Here is a 17,425-nt window from a genome sequence, read left to right as displayed (position 1 = left end):
GTGTTCACTAATGAAGTCTGTGAAAGTGCATCATTACAGTTGCCTAGGCACCAGGTTCTGAAATACCCTCCTTATACCTTTCCACCTCTACTTCACTTTCCCTCTTTAAAATTCTCCTTCAAACACACCTCCTTGACCATGATTTTTCCCATTTGACCTAATGCTCCCTATGTGTCTCTGCGTCATACTTAATCTTACAATGGTCCTGTGACATGCATTGGGCCATTTCGCTGTATTAAAAATACTATATAAATATGAGTTATTGTTGTTGCTGAAACACAATGGTTTCTTATTCTATCAAACTTATAAAATGGCATTAGGAAAGCACACCAGTTATAAAATTGTTTTACTGCATCTCCATGACACCGTTTGATTAATGAGGCAGGCATATCATAATTGGAATAATTTGAACAAGGCAAAATTCTCTCAGCAAATGCTCTGAAATGTTGGATCTCAGTTAAATCTTATTAAGTAAGTCTGCTTAATTAATCTTTTCCTCTTGTAGTCGTAAATAGGAATTCACTGGTTTTATGTAAAATCTATGCTGTAGTTGGAGCACAGAGTTACGCTCGAAGCTGCTGCTAGAGGTAGGTTCGTGTACTGAAGTAATGTGAGATGAATCACATTTCAGCTCAGGATATTTGGATTTGATTATGACTGTCCCTGGGTTTTAACAAAAGAACAATTTTCTAATTGTACCGTACATTTTGTAATTTGCTTGCCCATTAATTGTTTGTTGTGGGGATCAGCTGGAAACGTTGAGAACCCCTCAGAGAAGCAGAATCTTTTTCTCGGAATGGTGATTATTTGTGTGTTCCCTGGCCTAGCGGGCATCCAACTGACTTCCAGATGGTCTGACAGTGGACACAGATTGACATCCTTATCAGTCTATTAGAGCTTCTGGCAGCCCTTCATCGACTTTGTTTATTTGGACTTCAGATTCGAAGCGTGTCTGAACTCAAAGCTAATCCCAATTCTTTTCCCCAGATTCATCCTAAGCCTGTACTTTTTAGAATATTTATTTGGCTGTTTATAACTAACCAGAATCTATTTCAATTAACATTCTTGTTTGTACCCTTTTAGCCAAAGTACAGGGGACATGTAAATAACTTAAATGGACAGACTGAGCAACCAGACCTCCTGTAATCAATATTCCAAATAAATTGGATTCTAATTTTATTAGACGAGCATCTGAGAAATTAATACATTTCTACATTATTTAACCTTAAAGAAATCAGTGCCAACCACTGTGCACCAAACACCCCCAGCCCTATCCGTGGGACTATGGTGAGGGTCACTTTAACTCCCTCTAACTGCACAGCTGAAGGCTACTTCTAATAGGGAATTGGCAATGTCAGTTATATGAGCACTTCATAGCTGTAGGTTGTGTTTGCTGCTTGCTCCTGCTGGTGGCTGCAGGTGCCTGGAGGCTGTTGTTGCTGCTTCCCTCCTTTTCTGTGGCCGGAAAAAAAGGACATTTTTTGAAGATACCTGGAACACCGGGCTCAGGGAGATGTATGAGTCCAGAAGGCAATCCGGTTTAAAACAAAAAAACGCTGCTGCACCTGGTTAGTGACATTGTTTCAAATGGGACATCTGATGATCCCGTTGAAGAAATGTTTTGCAGATTGCTGATGCTTTTGTTGCTGGCGTGGTGAGTGCTGTATGTAACTGGCATGTCACCGTGGGTTACACACGCTGGAAGTCAAAGATGTTCAATAAGTGGAATATGTGGATACCACATTTGGTTCCGGTGAGATTGGGCCGTGTGGGAGGACCGGCACAGCTGTGGGTCCTGGATGGAGAATGGCACTGATATGTGGAACAATTCACACATTGATGGACAGGTCATTTCTACGACAAAGTTCTGGACATGATAACACATTCTTAGGCTTATCCTCCATTCTGGTGGGGAACTTGCAATGGGTGATACCGAGTGTTTTGTTTTGTTGTGAAAATGAGCTGATATAGCTTTGTATTGGTACCATTATGGAATGGTGACAGTTCCTTGTTATTTAATGGTTAGTTTGATATTTGGAATGAAACATAGTTCATTTTCAAATCTTTGTCACTGTTGACTGTTTAATAAACAAAATATTCTCAAGTGGATTCTTGTGCGTACACATGTCTCAGGCAAGTCTTATTGCCGAGCGTTCCAGTCAGACCATGAGGCTTGGGCACTCTCCGAGACCAGAAGGTGAGTGTTTGGGCCGGGGAAGGAACAAGGGCTCAGCCCATGTAATGTGCCCTGGAGGGATATGGGGTCTGGGGTCCAGGGTCCAGTGCACAGGTGTCCCTGCTGTGGCCAAGGGTGCATGTGTCGGGTAATGTCCCCCAGCACAACCGGCTCGTTGGATGACACCCTGAGAGAAGGCAGGGAATGTAAGGGTGAGGGTGGGGGAGGGGGGCATGGGACACTCGCAAGTCTCAGGATGGAAGCCATTTAAGATTGTTGATCTCTCATCCCTTCCCATTCCTTTCAGATACCATAGTATGGATGGTATTGGAGACACCGCAGCGGCTGCCCACGCGGTGGTGGTGGCAGGCCAGGTGGCTGGATGCCGGGGAGGCACATGCCTCACCGTTCCCATAGAACGCTGGGGGTCACCTTGGGATTGAGGGGCAGCTGGAGGGAGCTCCAGAGGCCCCTGCGTCATCCAGCTCTGCCAGCACCATTGGCTGCATCATGGTGTCGACGTCCTTACCAATGCCCGTCTGTGCGCGGACCACTTTCTGGAGCACCTCAGTAAAGTCTAACTGCATCACGTTCCTCAGAGACTGGGACATGCTCTTGAGTGCCTTGGCAATGCACAGTTGAGACTGGGAGATGCTCTCAAGCGCCTTGGCAATGCACAGTTGATACTGGGATATACTGGCTGAGCACCTTGACAAGGTTTACCTGAATCAGGGATATGTACCCCAGTGACTTGGACATGATGGCGAGGCCCTCAGCCATGGCCGACACCGACTGAGCAATGTCTTGGGCATCAGTACACATGCTGCTGACGTTGAGCTCAAGGCTTTCCACTGCGGTTGCCATCCTAGCTGTGTTGGCCTCAGTACCATGCATTACTGGGCACCATCTCCTGTGCCCGTAGCCTTTGGGACTCCTCCAATCGTCTATGGATCTGCTGGAATGTCGCTGACATCCCCGCCTGAATCTCACGGCCTTGTCCTAGCCCTTGCATCAGCTCTGGGATAACCTTGTCCAGAGGCTCAACATCTGTCCGAGACTCAGCTGGATCATGGGGTACAGCAAACCTTTGACTGTGGTCCCCCTGGATGTTCCTGCCTCCACTGGATGTGTATCAGCACATGTGGTGCTTACCAGATTGTGCCCCAGAAGCCTGTCCACTAGTGTTGCCCACCGAGGTGTGTGTCTCTGCACTGTTGGAGGGTGGGATTGACAGCCATGACGCAATGAAAGAGGCATGCTCTTTGAAGGCAGGGGAGATACCATCCCCGACTGGCTAGCACCATCAATGCAGATTCTGCGGGAGAATGAACATGGGGTCAGTGAGGGGGAAGGATATTTACGTCCAGTATGAGCTACTCACAGGTCGACTGGGCGGGGGCTGAGGCATTCTCATCTCTGTGGCGCAGGCCAACCTCAATGTTGGTGACTTCTCTGTACTCAGTCACTCCTTCAACCTCCAGGGCTTCTCGTAGGGGTTGAGGACCCTGATGTCCTGCACCTCTATCCCCGTCTGGGCCCGTTTCTGCCGATTGTGTGCCAACTTCTCCTCTGGGGACAGGTGAAGCATTGTGAGCCGCACGCTTCATGTATCTGTGTGGGGGGGAGGGCAATGTTGAGAGTGGGTGGGGGTGGTGGGGGTTGGGGCATGGGAGGACTGGGGTGTAGGGGTAGGGGTGGGGAGGGGCAAGCGTGGTGGTGTGACAGGTGCCAGGGGCCCAATGCCAACTCACCCATGCGGCATGGTAGAGGTCATTGTGCTTCTTCTGGCACTGGGTACCCGTCCTCCTGTTGACATTCCCCATCCTGATGGCCACTGAAGTACCTCCCAGGCAATAACGGCTGCCCTGTGGCTGACCCTCCAACCCCCTCGGAGGAACAGTCTGGCCAGGTCGGCATCACAGAAGCGTGGTGCAGGTCTCTTTGGTGGCATGGCAGTGTGCTGTCAGGGGTTTTCTTGGAGGGAGAGGTTTAAGAGCTGCTTCCCTCATTAGTGGGGAACTGCCCATTGTGGGCCTGGTGAATCAGCTGGCGGAACAGGCAGTTCCAGTGTGAAGCCCGTGGCGCATCATTAAGTGCTCGAATTAACGTTTGATACCAGTGCGGTCTTGCTGGTTCGACCATCGGGAAACACCAAGCAATCCCCGCTCGCTACCGCATCTTAGAAACATTTCTGTTAGATCGAGCTCTTAGTCTCCCAAATGGATAATTCCAGCCTAAATCTTGGCTTGTCTACTGAGTGCCCAGAGCGAGTGATGGAGTCAATGACAAAGATGTCGAGGTAAAACAATGCCTCTTATCTTAATATTCAATTGAACAAAATTGTAACATCCACTACTTGATGTCGGAGAGGTAGCCCAACATCATGAGAATGGCCAACTTGTTGAGAAAAGTGTTGGTGAAGTAGAGAAGGGTACCATCAATATGCATACGAAAACTGACCCCTTGCCCTCAGATCTTATGACTGAAGATCAAGAAATACATTCATGAGGAAGTGGACTCGCGTCAAGGATATATGTTTGATAGGACTTCAGAGAGGCAATGGTTTCAGAACAATTTGAAAAACCATTTCTCAACCAATTGGCTATCGCCAAATGTTGGGCTGCCTGTTTGACAGCAAGTAATGGCTTTGAAGTAGTTAGCTGTGAAACTAACAGAAAGCACTTAACTCGCTTTGATGTGGCACAGGAGATGTCAGTCATAGCTTGATGATTATAAACATTGCGGTTAGTTTCACAACTGATTAATTCATAAAACATAGAACAGTACAACACAGAACAGGCCCTTCGGCCCTCGATGTTGTGCCGAGCTTTTTCCGAAACCAAGATCAAGCTATCCCACTCCCTGTCATTCTGGTGTGCTCCATGTGCCTATCCAATAACTGCTTGAAAGTTCCTCAAGTGTCCGACTCCACTATCACAGCAGGCAGTCCATTCCACACTCTAACCACTCTCTGAGTAAAGAACCTACCTCGGACATCCCTCCTATACCTCCTACCCCGAACCTTATAGTTATGCCCCCTTGTAACAGCTACATCCACCCGAGGAAATAGTCTCTGAATCTCTGAACATCCACTCTATCTATCCCCCTCATAATCTTATAAAAATGCCACTCAAGCATGAAGGGAGATGAATGAAACAATGCAGACAGCTGGATGTACGTGAAAGGTGCCAATCACAACCTATTTAAAGCAATTTCACAGAGAAAAGGCTTGCAGATCAAAGATCTGAGGGGGTTTAAATCCAGCTGACTGATTTTGTCTTTCCAGGAATTGACAGGTGCTGCTTCTTCTGCCTGATCTAGCAGGTGCATTGCACAGGTGAGTTTAAAGCAGATTTTTTTTCATTGTCTCTGTCCGGGCTGCTCTCTAGCTTCCAGTCAGGGATCTCACTTCTGAGCGGCTTCCAGGCAGGCAGTTGTCCTATGGGGGAGGTGGGTGGCAGTCTCTGGTGAGGGTCTTTTTAATTAGGCGGTCTCTCGGGGGTGGGGTGGTAGTGCGGTGTCTGGTGGGGTTGGGCTGGGCTCATTTTGCATTATGGGGGGAGGGTGGGCCTCCGATGGACTTTGGAGGCAACTCCCTTAAAGAGTTACCTCTTTGGCCCACCATGGTCAGGGTACGCATCTCATGACCTGCACCAGTTCTCGCCCACATGATTCCCAGCCCAGAAGGCCAGAGAATCGTGCTGGCCTGGAGAATATGGTGCCCGGCCTGTTAATAGGGTGCGAATGGGTCTTAGTGACCCATTTTTATCCTCCCACTAGCGCGGGGTGAGATCCTCGATCCGATGTTAGCGGGGGACACCAGCAACAGAATGGAATTGGCGGCTGGTGCCAATCCCGTATTCTGCCCCATGTTGGATTGTCCGCTGCCCACCAGCAGTGGTGGAGTTCTCGATGTGGCAGATAATTCAGTCCAAGATCTTTCTCACAGCGAGCAATAAACAATCGATGATGATGGTGTAGGTCATCAAGCAAAATTAACCTGGGATAGCTAGGTTTTTGGGGTCAGCTCTCCTTGCCATCAATATAGGCTCATCCAAAATTAATACTACAGAATTAGGGCATATACAATTTCACTGATGAAGTGTTCTTGACTTGTGGAGGTGCTGCATCACAATGAAAGCTTCATGCAAGCAACCATGTCCATCACAGAAACCTTGTACTGCACAGATTCTCTTTCTTGAAATGTAAACATGTTCATTGTAGTTTAGTATGAAATAAGGCAAAATATAAAATTAATAGCTTAAGCCCTTACAACTAGTGTCATGATAACATAAACACATGAGCAATCACATTCCTCACTTTACACTGCATGACTTAACCCTTTAAAATGTGGAAAATGTTAGCAATGGAACTCATCTGTACTTGGATTGGCATATGTATGTCAGCAAACATACATGTTGTGGTTTCAATGCTCACAGGGATGTATGGTTATCTCAAATATCATGTCAAAATATTTGTATTCCATTGACTTAATAATATGACATAATTATACGAGCGGGAAGGTTATCATAACATGATTGTTATTGCTACTTCCATCACCTTGAGATAACCCACAATTCTTCCTGAAATCCTGACCTTACACCAGTGTAGATAGCTGAAGAATAAGGGTAAGAGTAAGAATATCACTCAGTTTGCTTCAGTTTTCCATGAAGCACGGTAGCATTGTGGATAGCACAATCGTTTCACAGCTCCAGGGTCCCAGGTTTGATTCCGGCTTGGGTCACTGTCTGTGCGGAGTCTGCACATCCTCCCCGTGTGTGTGTGGGTTTGCTCCGGTTTCCTCCCACAGTCCAAAGATGTGCAGGTGAGGTGGATTGGCCAGGCTAAATTGCCCTTCGTGTCCAAAATTGCCCTTAGTGTTGGGTGGGGTTACTGGGTTATGGGGATAGGGTGGAGGTGCTGACCTTGGGTAGGATGCTCTTTCCAAGAGCCGGTGCAGACTCGATGGGCTGAATGGCCTCCTTCTGCACTGTAAATTCTATGTAAATCTATGAATGATTTGTGTTTGTTGTGAGATTACTGAATGCTGAAATAAAAAATGGGCAACAAAAAAACCTAGTGTGTGAAAAATGTTAATATTGTTCGATAAATGAAGACAATTTGATAGAATACTAACTGGACTAGGTGCAGTTGAAAGGTAGGAGGTTTGATAAAACATTTAGAACATCATTTGAACAGCAGAACTATTATGTGATTATACAGCTTGCATCGCTTCACGATTCCATTAGGTGGTGCTAGTTACATAGGTAACCAATAAAGTTCACAGTTTGCAACCTGCAGGAACCAATACACCAGCAGGACACATAATGCCTGATTAAATATCAACAGCTCTTTTTTGAAATTACAATCCAGACTAATGGTAAAAAATACTTGCATCATCGCACACGCATGCGCAACTTATTTTTCCAATAACCATATCTCCTGAAGTAAAAATAGAAAAAGGAAGTATTCCTGAAATGATCAAATTGAAAGTAGAGGAGCAGAGGAACCTGGTTGTGTGATGACACCAGCTATAAAAGGTTTGAAGTGGAACTAGATTAGAGCAGAAAAGAGGCAAATGAAATCTTTGATTTTGGATCCAGGGGCACAGAGTACAGAAGGAAGGATACGGAAGCTGTAGTAATATGTACAATCTTGGAAGGATATAAACAATGCAAAAGATGCAGTATATAGTCAGTCAGCCATTACCAGGAATGAAGCGCTATAGAAATGAAGAAAGGAGTTAGATCCTTCCACATCAGTGTTTAGAAGCATCAGAAGGACCTGTAAGGCAACTTCTAGATTATGAAAGGTTATGATAGGGTGAAGAATAATAATCTTTATTGTCACAAGTCGCCTTACATTAACACTCCAATGAAGTTACTGTGAAAAGCCCCTGGTTGCCACATTCCGGCACATGTTCGGGTACACAGAGGAAGAATTCAGAATGTCCAAATTACCGAACAGCACGGACGGGATTAAAAACCGGAGTGTTTTACTCCGACGTCGGCGCCCGTTCCCAGACCCCTATTCGCCCCCCTCCGTGGGGCTAGTAGGGGCGTCGCGCGGTTTATGGGGGCAGGGCCTCGGCATGGCATCAGAGACCCGGCACTGCGTAAAAGACGCGGCACCTTGGGTCCCGCACATGCGCAGTTTGGCCGTCGCCAACTAGCACACGCGCGGTTACCTCGCGGAACGCTCCGGTCCCTCACCAACATTGCGCCGGAGTCTGGGCCGGCCACAGAAGGAAGTAGGCATGGGGGGGGGGAGAGGCTGGCCCGCTGATCGGTGAGCCCCGATTGCGGGCCAGACCCAATCGGAGGCCCCCCCAGGGAACGGAGCCCCTCCTCCGCCCCCCACAGGCCGCCACCCAAGCCTTCGCGACGAGTACCCGCCGGCACCAACCAGGTGTGGACGGTGCCGGTGGGACACGGCCATTTACGCACAGCCGCTCGGCCCATTCGGGCCGGAGAATTGCCGCTCACCGTTTGCGGCAATTCTCTGAGAGGCCCGCGTGATTCGCGCGACGCCCTGGCGATTCTCCCACCCGGCGGGGTGGGGGGGGAGGGTGGGAGAATACCGCACTACGTCTTTCAGGACTGGGTGGGGGGAAACCCACACAGACACAGGGAGAGCATGCAGACTCCGCTCAGATAGTGACCCAAGCCGGGAATCGAACCTGGGACCCTGGAGCTGCAAAGCAACTGATGCACGATCAATCACTATTGAAGTTGTGGCACAGAGCGGGCATTGGGAAGTTGGGAGACCTGTTTATTGACGGGAGGTTCGCGAGCCTTGACGAACTGGAGGAGAGGTTTGAACTACCCCCGGGGAATATGTTCAGGTACCTTCAGGTCAAGGCGTTTGCTAGGCGACAGATGGAGGGGTTCCCTTTGCTGCCCCCGCGGGGGGTAAGGGATAGGGTGCTTTCGGGGGTGTGGGTCGTGGATGGGAAGGTGTCTGACATCTACCAGGTGATGCAGGAGGTGGGGGAGGCGTCGGTAGAGGAGCTGAAGGCTAAGTGGGAGGTGGAGCTGGAGGAGCATGGGCGGACGCCCTGGAGAGGGTGAACTCCTCCTCTTCATGTGCGAGGCTTAGTCTCATCCAGTTCAAGGTGCTGCACCGGGCCCACATGTCCGGATCTAGGATGAGTAGGTTCTTTGGGGGCGAAGACAGGTGCGTCAGGTGTTCGGGGAGTCCAGCGAACCATGCCCATATGTTCTGGGCATGCCCGGCACTGGAGGAGTTCTGGAAGGGGGTGGTTGGGACGGTGTCGAGGGTGGTGGGATCCAGGGTCAAGCCAGGCTGGGGACTCGCGATATTTGGGGTTGGGGTGGAGCCGGGAGTGCAGGAGGCGAAAGAGGCCGATGTCCTGGCCTTTGCGTCCCTAGTAGCCCGGCGGAGGATCTTGCTGCAGTGGAAAGACGCGAGACCTCCGAATGTGGAGACCTGGATTAATTGCATGGCTGGATTCATTAAGTTGGAGAAGGTCAAATTCGCCCTGAGGGGGTTGGTACAAGGGTTCTTTAGGAGGTGGCAGCCTTTCCTCGACTTTCTGGCTCAACGATAAGGTACTAGGTCAGCAGCAGCAGCAACCCGGGGGGGGGGGGGGGGTTTAGGGGGATAGTGTTTAAGTTAATTTGCTTATTGTTAATTTATTCTGTTGTTTATTGGGGTGGAGGGGGTGGGGGGATTTGTTATATGCGTTGTTACGGGTGCCGGGGGGTGTTTATTATTATTATTGTTATTGTTATTATTGTTTTGTTGATATATATTTTTCAAAAAATTTCAATAAAAATTATTTTTAAAAGAAAATCACTATTGAAGTGAGATTGTAGTCCAATTGAAGGCTTTAATGAACAAGTAGTTACCCCAGCAGCTCTGGTACAGAATGACTGCTGTAGGTGAAACACAGACTCTTATGCTCCGCCTGCTGGGCGGAACCATCAGGCAGGTTCTACCACTCATACTACAGTATAAGGTACATCCCACCTAGGAACCACCATACCCCTAATATAGCCTATCACAGCAATAATACTAACCACTGTGCTACCATGCTGTTGTGGACCCACAACCTGAGGTGCAGGGCCCCGTATCAGCAGCCGGAGCAGTGCGGAGCACTCCGGCGCCCTGCTGGCCCCCTGTGGGCCACAGAATCACTGGTCCAAAGGGCCCGTTGACGCCGGTGTGAAACGCTCCAGTGTTTACGCTGGCGTCAACACTTAGCTGCCGTTTCGGAGAATCCCGCCCTAGAAATTCGTTTAGGATACAGGGATGCTGAATCCTTGTCTTTCACACAAACTCCTACTCAGCCTTGAGGGGAAGCTGCTTTGTCCCAAACGCATTCAGTGATGTGGGAAGCAGGGCTGGGATAGGGCACACCAAGAGACAGAAGGTTCGCCTTCCCCTTTTTCTCAGAGGACTGGAGCAGCTCATTGACAACAGTTTGCATTGCAAAGGCTATTGAAGATATTGAGGGCCCTACCTGTCTTCAGTTTGGGATCATGGCCTGGTGCTTCAAATAATTAAGGAGGAGCTAAAATAAAAGCAAACTACTGTGGATGCTGGAAATCTGAAATCAAAACAGAAAATGCTGGATAAACTCAGCAGGTCTGGCAGTATCAGTGAAAGGGAATCAGAGTTAAGGTTTTGAGTCCATATGACTCTTCTTCAGAGTTACAGAGGGTTAGAAATGTAATGGATTCTATAGTTGGAGAAGGGGATGGTGAAGGTGGATCAGAATAGAAGGTCAGAGATAGGTGGGAAATAAAGAGAGATTGACAAAGATGTCATGCACACAAGATAACGGGAGTGTAAATGGTAGCATGAAGGACTAAAGAAGGTGCTGATAATGGAATAAATATAGGATAACAGAATGTGTTAATAGGAATCACATCATTTCCTGAACACCCCCCTGTCCTTCCGTCCCCTCCCCCGTCCCCTCCACAAGCATTCTGCAGAGATCACTCCCTCCATGACACCCTGGTCCACTCCTCCATCACCTCTAACCCTTCATCCCCTGCCCATTGCACATAATAATAATTTTATGTCACAAGTAGGCTTATGTTAACACTCCAATGAAGTTACTGTGAAAAGCCCCTAGTCGCCACATTCTGGCACCTGTTCGGGTACATGGAGGGAGAATTCAGAATGTCCAAATGACCTAATAGCACATCCTTCGGGACTTGTGGGAGGAAACCGGAGCACCCGGAGGAAACCCAGGCAGACATGGGGAGAACATGCAGACTCCACACAGACAGTGACCTAAGCCGGGAATTGAACCGGGGACTCTGGCATTGTGAAGCAACAGTGCTAACCACTGTGCTATCATCTCGCCCCCTGCCTTCCCATTTAATGACAGGAGATGCAACTCCTGCCCCTTTACCTCCTCCCTTCTCACTGTGCAAGGCTCCAAACCCACCTATCAGGTGAAGCAGCATTTCACTTGGACCACCTTCAATTTGATCTACTGTATTTGCTGCTCTGAATGCAGTCTCATCTACACTGGGAAGACTAAATGTAGACTGTGTGATCGCTTTGCGGAACTGCTTCGCTCAGTCCACAAGCATGACAGGGGCTGTTTAGCACACAGCTAAATCGCTGGCTTTGAAAGCAGACCAAGCAGGCCAGCAGCACGGTTCGATTCCCGTAACAGCCTCCCCGAACAGGCGCCGGAATGTGGCGACTAGTGGCTTTTCACAGTAACTTCATTTGAAGCCTACTCGTGACAATAAGCCATTTTCATTTCATGACCCCAACCTTCCGGTTGCTTGCCATTTCAGCCCACTATTTTACTCCCATGCCCACATCTGTATCCTTGGCATGCTGCAACATTCCAGTGAAGCCTAATGCAAATGGAGGTGCAATACCTCATCTTCTGATTGGGTATGTTACAGCCGTCTGGACTCAAAGTTGCGTTCAACAATGTTAGACTGTAACTTTTTTCCTCCGTATTGACCCTTTTGTTTGTTTGTTCCAATGCAACCGTAACCCCCCCCAACCCTTCCCACACTGCTTCACACTCCCCCACCCACCCCTATGCTCCTCCACACTCCTCCACCCATCCCCACACTCCCCCATAGGCTAGCTGCCACTTGTTCTTTAGCTTTATTTTCACTGAGCACTGAAGTTTGTCCTTTGAACTCGAAACGTTAACCCTGTCTCGCTCTCCACAGATGCTACCAGATCTGCTGAGTTTATCCAGTATTTTCTGTTTTAATTAAGAGGGATAATTTTGTTCCTTTTTTTGAGACACCCTTTTTACAAAGGAACTGAGATCCAGAAAAGTATACTTTCCACCGTCTGTATGGAGGGGAAAGCTCACACCCCTTGCATTCCCCTCCCTGCCCCATTGCCGTGTCCCTGAAACCAGTGCTGTGCAGTAAGCATGTTTCTCTCTAAAGCAGTTTCTAAAATGGGCTCACAAACACTTTGTAACTTACCATTGGAATGTAATGGAGGGGACCTCCCTGAGACCTCAGACAGGTGAAGGTTCTCCGTGGTTGCATCTTGGCATTTTCAATGGGTTATGCCCACAACCATGTATGTTTTGACCGCAAATTCTTTACACTGGAGTTTAAGATGCACAATTCTCTGTCATAAACCATGGCTGAATCAGGATCCATAAAATCATTTTGAAGATAATTTGTTTCCTGGAAAAAAGGAATATTAACGGTTTGAGGAGCAAACCACAAATCGGGGTCTGACCAGCTGGCTGATGTGGAGATAAACTTCGAACAGGCTTGATGGGCCGAATGATCTGGGTTCAGAGACAGCATCAAAGCACAGCTTGCTGAAATCTCTAAATCTTCACTCTCATTACACCACATACTACATTGGGAGCTCCACATTGGAATATTTCAAAATACCTATCGGCAAACAATCACTTTTTTAAAAATTAAAAAAACAAACTTTCATTTTTGACCCAAGAGTTAGCTTTGCTTTGCTCTTTGTGCTAGACATCTGGACAAATTGCATGCCATATCTCTCTGCAATTCCAGTCTTGTGACACAAAATCATCTTAACATTTACACTTAAATTATGACTTTCTACTCAACAGATTAATGAAAACACCTAACCTAGTTTCCAGCTGTGGCTCAGTGGTAATACTATCTCCTCAGTGATAGAAGGTTCACCCCTTCTAAGCTTGAGGTCAGTGACCTAAGTAAGCTCTTTCTTCAGCATGGTGCTATGAATCATCAACCATTACTGCCCATTTCCCTGTGCACTTCAGAAGCAGCTCATAGCCAGGCAAGTGCTGGCAATAACATTCAGTATTTCTGAAAGCTGTTTCGATCCCTACTGATTTCCTAATTTGAATCATGCTGAGCGGATTCGACGGCATCTCTTTGCAAAGGCGAAAGAAAATCAGAGGAAGGAATAATGTGGGTGGTGCTTTCAGATGGCCAGCTATCAGGGGTTTTGGAGCTCTCGAGGGTACACATGTTTTTTATTTTAGGAAGCAACAGTATAATTATCTACAGGCAGGAAGCAATTGTGGATGTTGCTTTCTTTGTTTTGTTTTTAGAGGCTGCAGCCTTAACTCAAAAAGTGCAGGTGACAAGATGCAAAATGCGGAGCCATTGTAGGTGAAGATAAAATGGATTTGCGCAGTTACTGAACAACAGTTTCTTTTTAAGCTATAATACTACTGATAAAGTTTTCAGACTATACCCTGTAAGTTATTCTTGCCAAACTCACGGACAAAAATCTAATGGGGTAATTTTTTTGTGATAGTCAAAGGAAATAAATGTCTGGATTGAGATAAAATGGCTGGTGACTCACCATCACCCTTTTTCCACAATAATGCATGTCAAAATTATTCTCAATGTATTTGTGTTAACTTCCTTTCCCTATGATTTTTATTATTAAAAATAAATCAGCTAATAGCTTTGTTTAAACAGTAGCCATCAGACCATTCAATTATCACCAACAGTAATTTCTGAATGGTGTTAGAACAAACAAGAATCAATCATAATTGTATTAATTTGCTCACTAGATTATTACATTGTACATGATATTATAGTTTTCAGTATTTGCTAAGTTATAGTTTCCCCTATGAAATGTATCCAGGAATATGGTTACGTACACATAACAGTGGCCGATTTTCAGCATGTGCAGTTCGAACACTCAACCTTGCCCGTTGTGAGTTTGCCTTCAGAAAATCGATCCTAAAACATCTCGGCCAAACTGCTGGAAAACACATAATATGAACTTGCCCTCAGAGCTCTCTGGAAAAATAAATCACAAACTGCATGCCCATTGCAAAAATCACTACCATTCTATTGTTTGAGACAGGCCATGAACCTGGCCTCTCGGCCTCAGAGGTGTAAAGGTCTGGCAAAGCTGAAAATAAGGGTTTAATTAATTACATTGAAGCCATACATGTGGCTAATGTTTCCTTAACTTCAGTCCAATAAGTGTTTTGTTACCTGTGTGGTAGGTAACATGTGCTACTCAATCCTTGGCTAATGAAGAGGTCTCCTGAATCTCGATGAAGAAGACTCAAACTGATCCAGTAGTAACAAAAAGTTTATTGAGTAACTATAACAATAATTGCATGAGTTCTTTACTTTACGTTTGATACTAGTGATAAGGTTAACAAGATCTAACTATAGTAACGATACATAACTCCACTAGCCATCTGAACTGCTTTGCTACTGCCCTGGTCACAGTGCACCCCCGAGAGAGCCAGAGACCCATTGTGGTTGCCTTTTGTACCTCGGTTGGTCCGGCCCTCTAGTGATCATGTGGTGCTACTGATTACACGTTAACCCCTTGTGGATATGCACATATAGAGATCACTACATCTCCTTTTTTTTCGTGTTACATATTTTCTGTATGTTGTAAAGAAAATTGAACAAACATAATGGATGCAGTTTGCAAATGCATTACATAAAATCAATGAGTTAGTCCATCAAATGTGAATACATTTAGTCTCTAAGGTTTTTTCGCTTGCTTGAAATAGGTAGACAAATTATGTTAGGTACAAGTTGTGATGACCTTGACGATTATACAAAGCCAATTAATATTTATGAGTCCAATCTTAATAAAAAAATTTGTGAGTCCAAACTTTATGAATTTGTGCGGTTGAGTTGCTTTCGTCTTCTGTTGTTGAAGTGGTGATGTTGATGTAGTTATTTCTTTGTGAATGTCGTCAGTGTTCTTTTGTTTAAGTGACCATCAAGTCATCATGAGGTGTTCGAATGGTCGAATCACTTAGTGGTCTGATTTAGACTTTCTTTTTTTTTCTCTATACTTGTGGTAGCGATTCTGTGTTACACCCATGTCTGACCTGGACTTTTGTCTGTGCTTGCGGTACTGATTATGTATGTCATCTTTGTCGTCTGACCTGAACTTTTTCCTGTGCTTGTGGTATTGATCTAGTGTGTCATCTGCCTTGAAATCTGGCATGTTTGCTTGTTCCGGAGCAGATATGAATTTGTGAGATTCTTTGTCATGCCTTGGCATGTTTGTAATCTTGTCATTGTTTTGCAGTGTGCTGTGGCATTGTTCTTCATGTGCAGAGTTGTACCATGTTGTACAGGTCGTTGTTTCATTGTTGTTGTTTCTGTCGTTTCTGTGTTTGTTGTTTTCGTTGTCGTTCTTGTTGTTGGCATTCTTGTTGTTGTTTTTGTTGTGCTTGTTGTTTCTGTTTTTGTTGTTTTCACTGTTGTTCTTGATGTTTTTCTTGTCGTGTTTGTTGTTTCTGTTTTTGTTGTTTTCATCGGTGTTCTTGTCGTTTTTCTTGTCATGCTTGTTGTTTCTGTTTTGCTTCTTATTGTCTTTGTTGTTCTTGTTGTGCTGCATGTTGTTTTTGTTGTTGCTGTTGTTGTTCTTGTTTCTGCTGTGTGTCTTGCGGTGTTTGTTGTTCTTGTTGTCCTCAATGAGTGTTCTGTGTGGATGATTTGAGTCATTGTCACAGTTATTGGTGTCAGTGTCCGTTGTGGTATCTGTTACATTGAGCGTTTCTTCTTGAGAATTGTGAGAATGTTCTGATGTTGCATTGATGTTGGTGACATCACTCATTTGTGGTGGATTTGATTCCTCTTCTTTGCTTCCTTGGTAGTCCTCTTCTCGAGTCATTTCAGGTTCACTTGAATCATCATTGATTTTGTTGTACTCCTCTTCTGGAGTCATTTCCGGTTCATTTTAATCACCTTTGCTTTCTTGGTGCTCCTCTTCTGGAGTAAAAATATTCACGATTTGGGCAGCACGGTGGCGCAGTGGGTTAGCCCTGTTGCCTCACGGCGCCGAGGTCCCAGGTTCGATCCTGGCTCTGGGTCACTGTTCCGTGTGGAGTTTGTACATTCTCCCCGTGTCTGCATGGGTTTCACCCCCACAACCCAAAGATGTGCCGGCTACGTGGATTGGCCAAGTTAAATTCCCCCTTAATTGGAAAAAATGAATTGGGTACTCTAAATTTATTTTTTTTAAATCATTCTCTTGTGGGTCTTGGTGCTCCTCTTCTGGTGTCAAAATCTTCACGATTTCATTTTGTTATGGGTTGTGGTGCTCCTCTTCTGGAGTCTAAATCTTCAAGATTTCTATTGACGTGGTCTCTCTGGACTCTTGGTGCTCCTCTTCTGGAGTCAAAATCTTCAGGATTTCTATTGATGTGGTCTCTCTAGAGTCATGGTGGTCCTCTTCTGGAGTCAAAATCTTCACGATTTCAATTGACGTGGTCTCTCTGGACTCATGAGTAGCCCTCCTCTGATTGTTGAGTGTTTCTGTACAGACGAGCTGAGATCTGTCAGTCTCGCTGTGATCCTGCACATCCTGTATGGGAATTGTGATTTCTTCGACACTTGTCTCACATACAGTGGGTAGACATTCAGTGCCTTCTTGTTGGTTAAATGAGCTGGGTAGACTTTCATAGTCTTCTTCTGGTGGCTCAAATAAGCTGGGTAGACTGTCTTCTTCTTGGTTAAATGAGCTGGGTTCTGGTGGCTCAAATAAGCTGCATAGACTGTCATAGTCTTTTTGTTGTTCACATGAGCTTGGTAGACTTTCATAGTCTTGTTCATGCATGGCGTTTGCTGTGGAGTGTTTGCTTGATTCCATTTTTGAGTCTGTCACCGAGCTGTCTGTGGAGGCTTGCGTCGCTCTCTTTGTGGAGGCTTGTGTCACTCTCTGTGTGGAGTCTTTCATCGCTCTCTGTGTGGAGTCTTTCATCGCTCTCTCTGTGGAATCTTTCATCGCTCTCTCTGTGGAGTCCTTCAACGCTCTCTCTGCGGAGTCCATCATCAC

Source organism: Scyliorhinus canicula, chromosome 3 (genome assembly GCF_902713615.1).
Source record: "Scyliorhinus canicula chromosome 3, sScyCan1.1, whole genome shotgun sequence".
Classification (NCBI taxonomy): domain Eukaryota; kingdom Metazoa; phylum Chordata; class Chondrichthyes; order Carcharhiniformes; family Scyliorhinidae; genus Scyliorhinus; species Scyliorhinus canicula.
The sequence above is the reverse complement of the archived record's forward strand: the minus strand, read 5'-3'. Positions refer to the sequence as shown.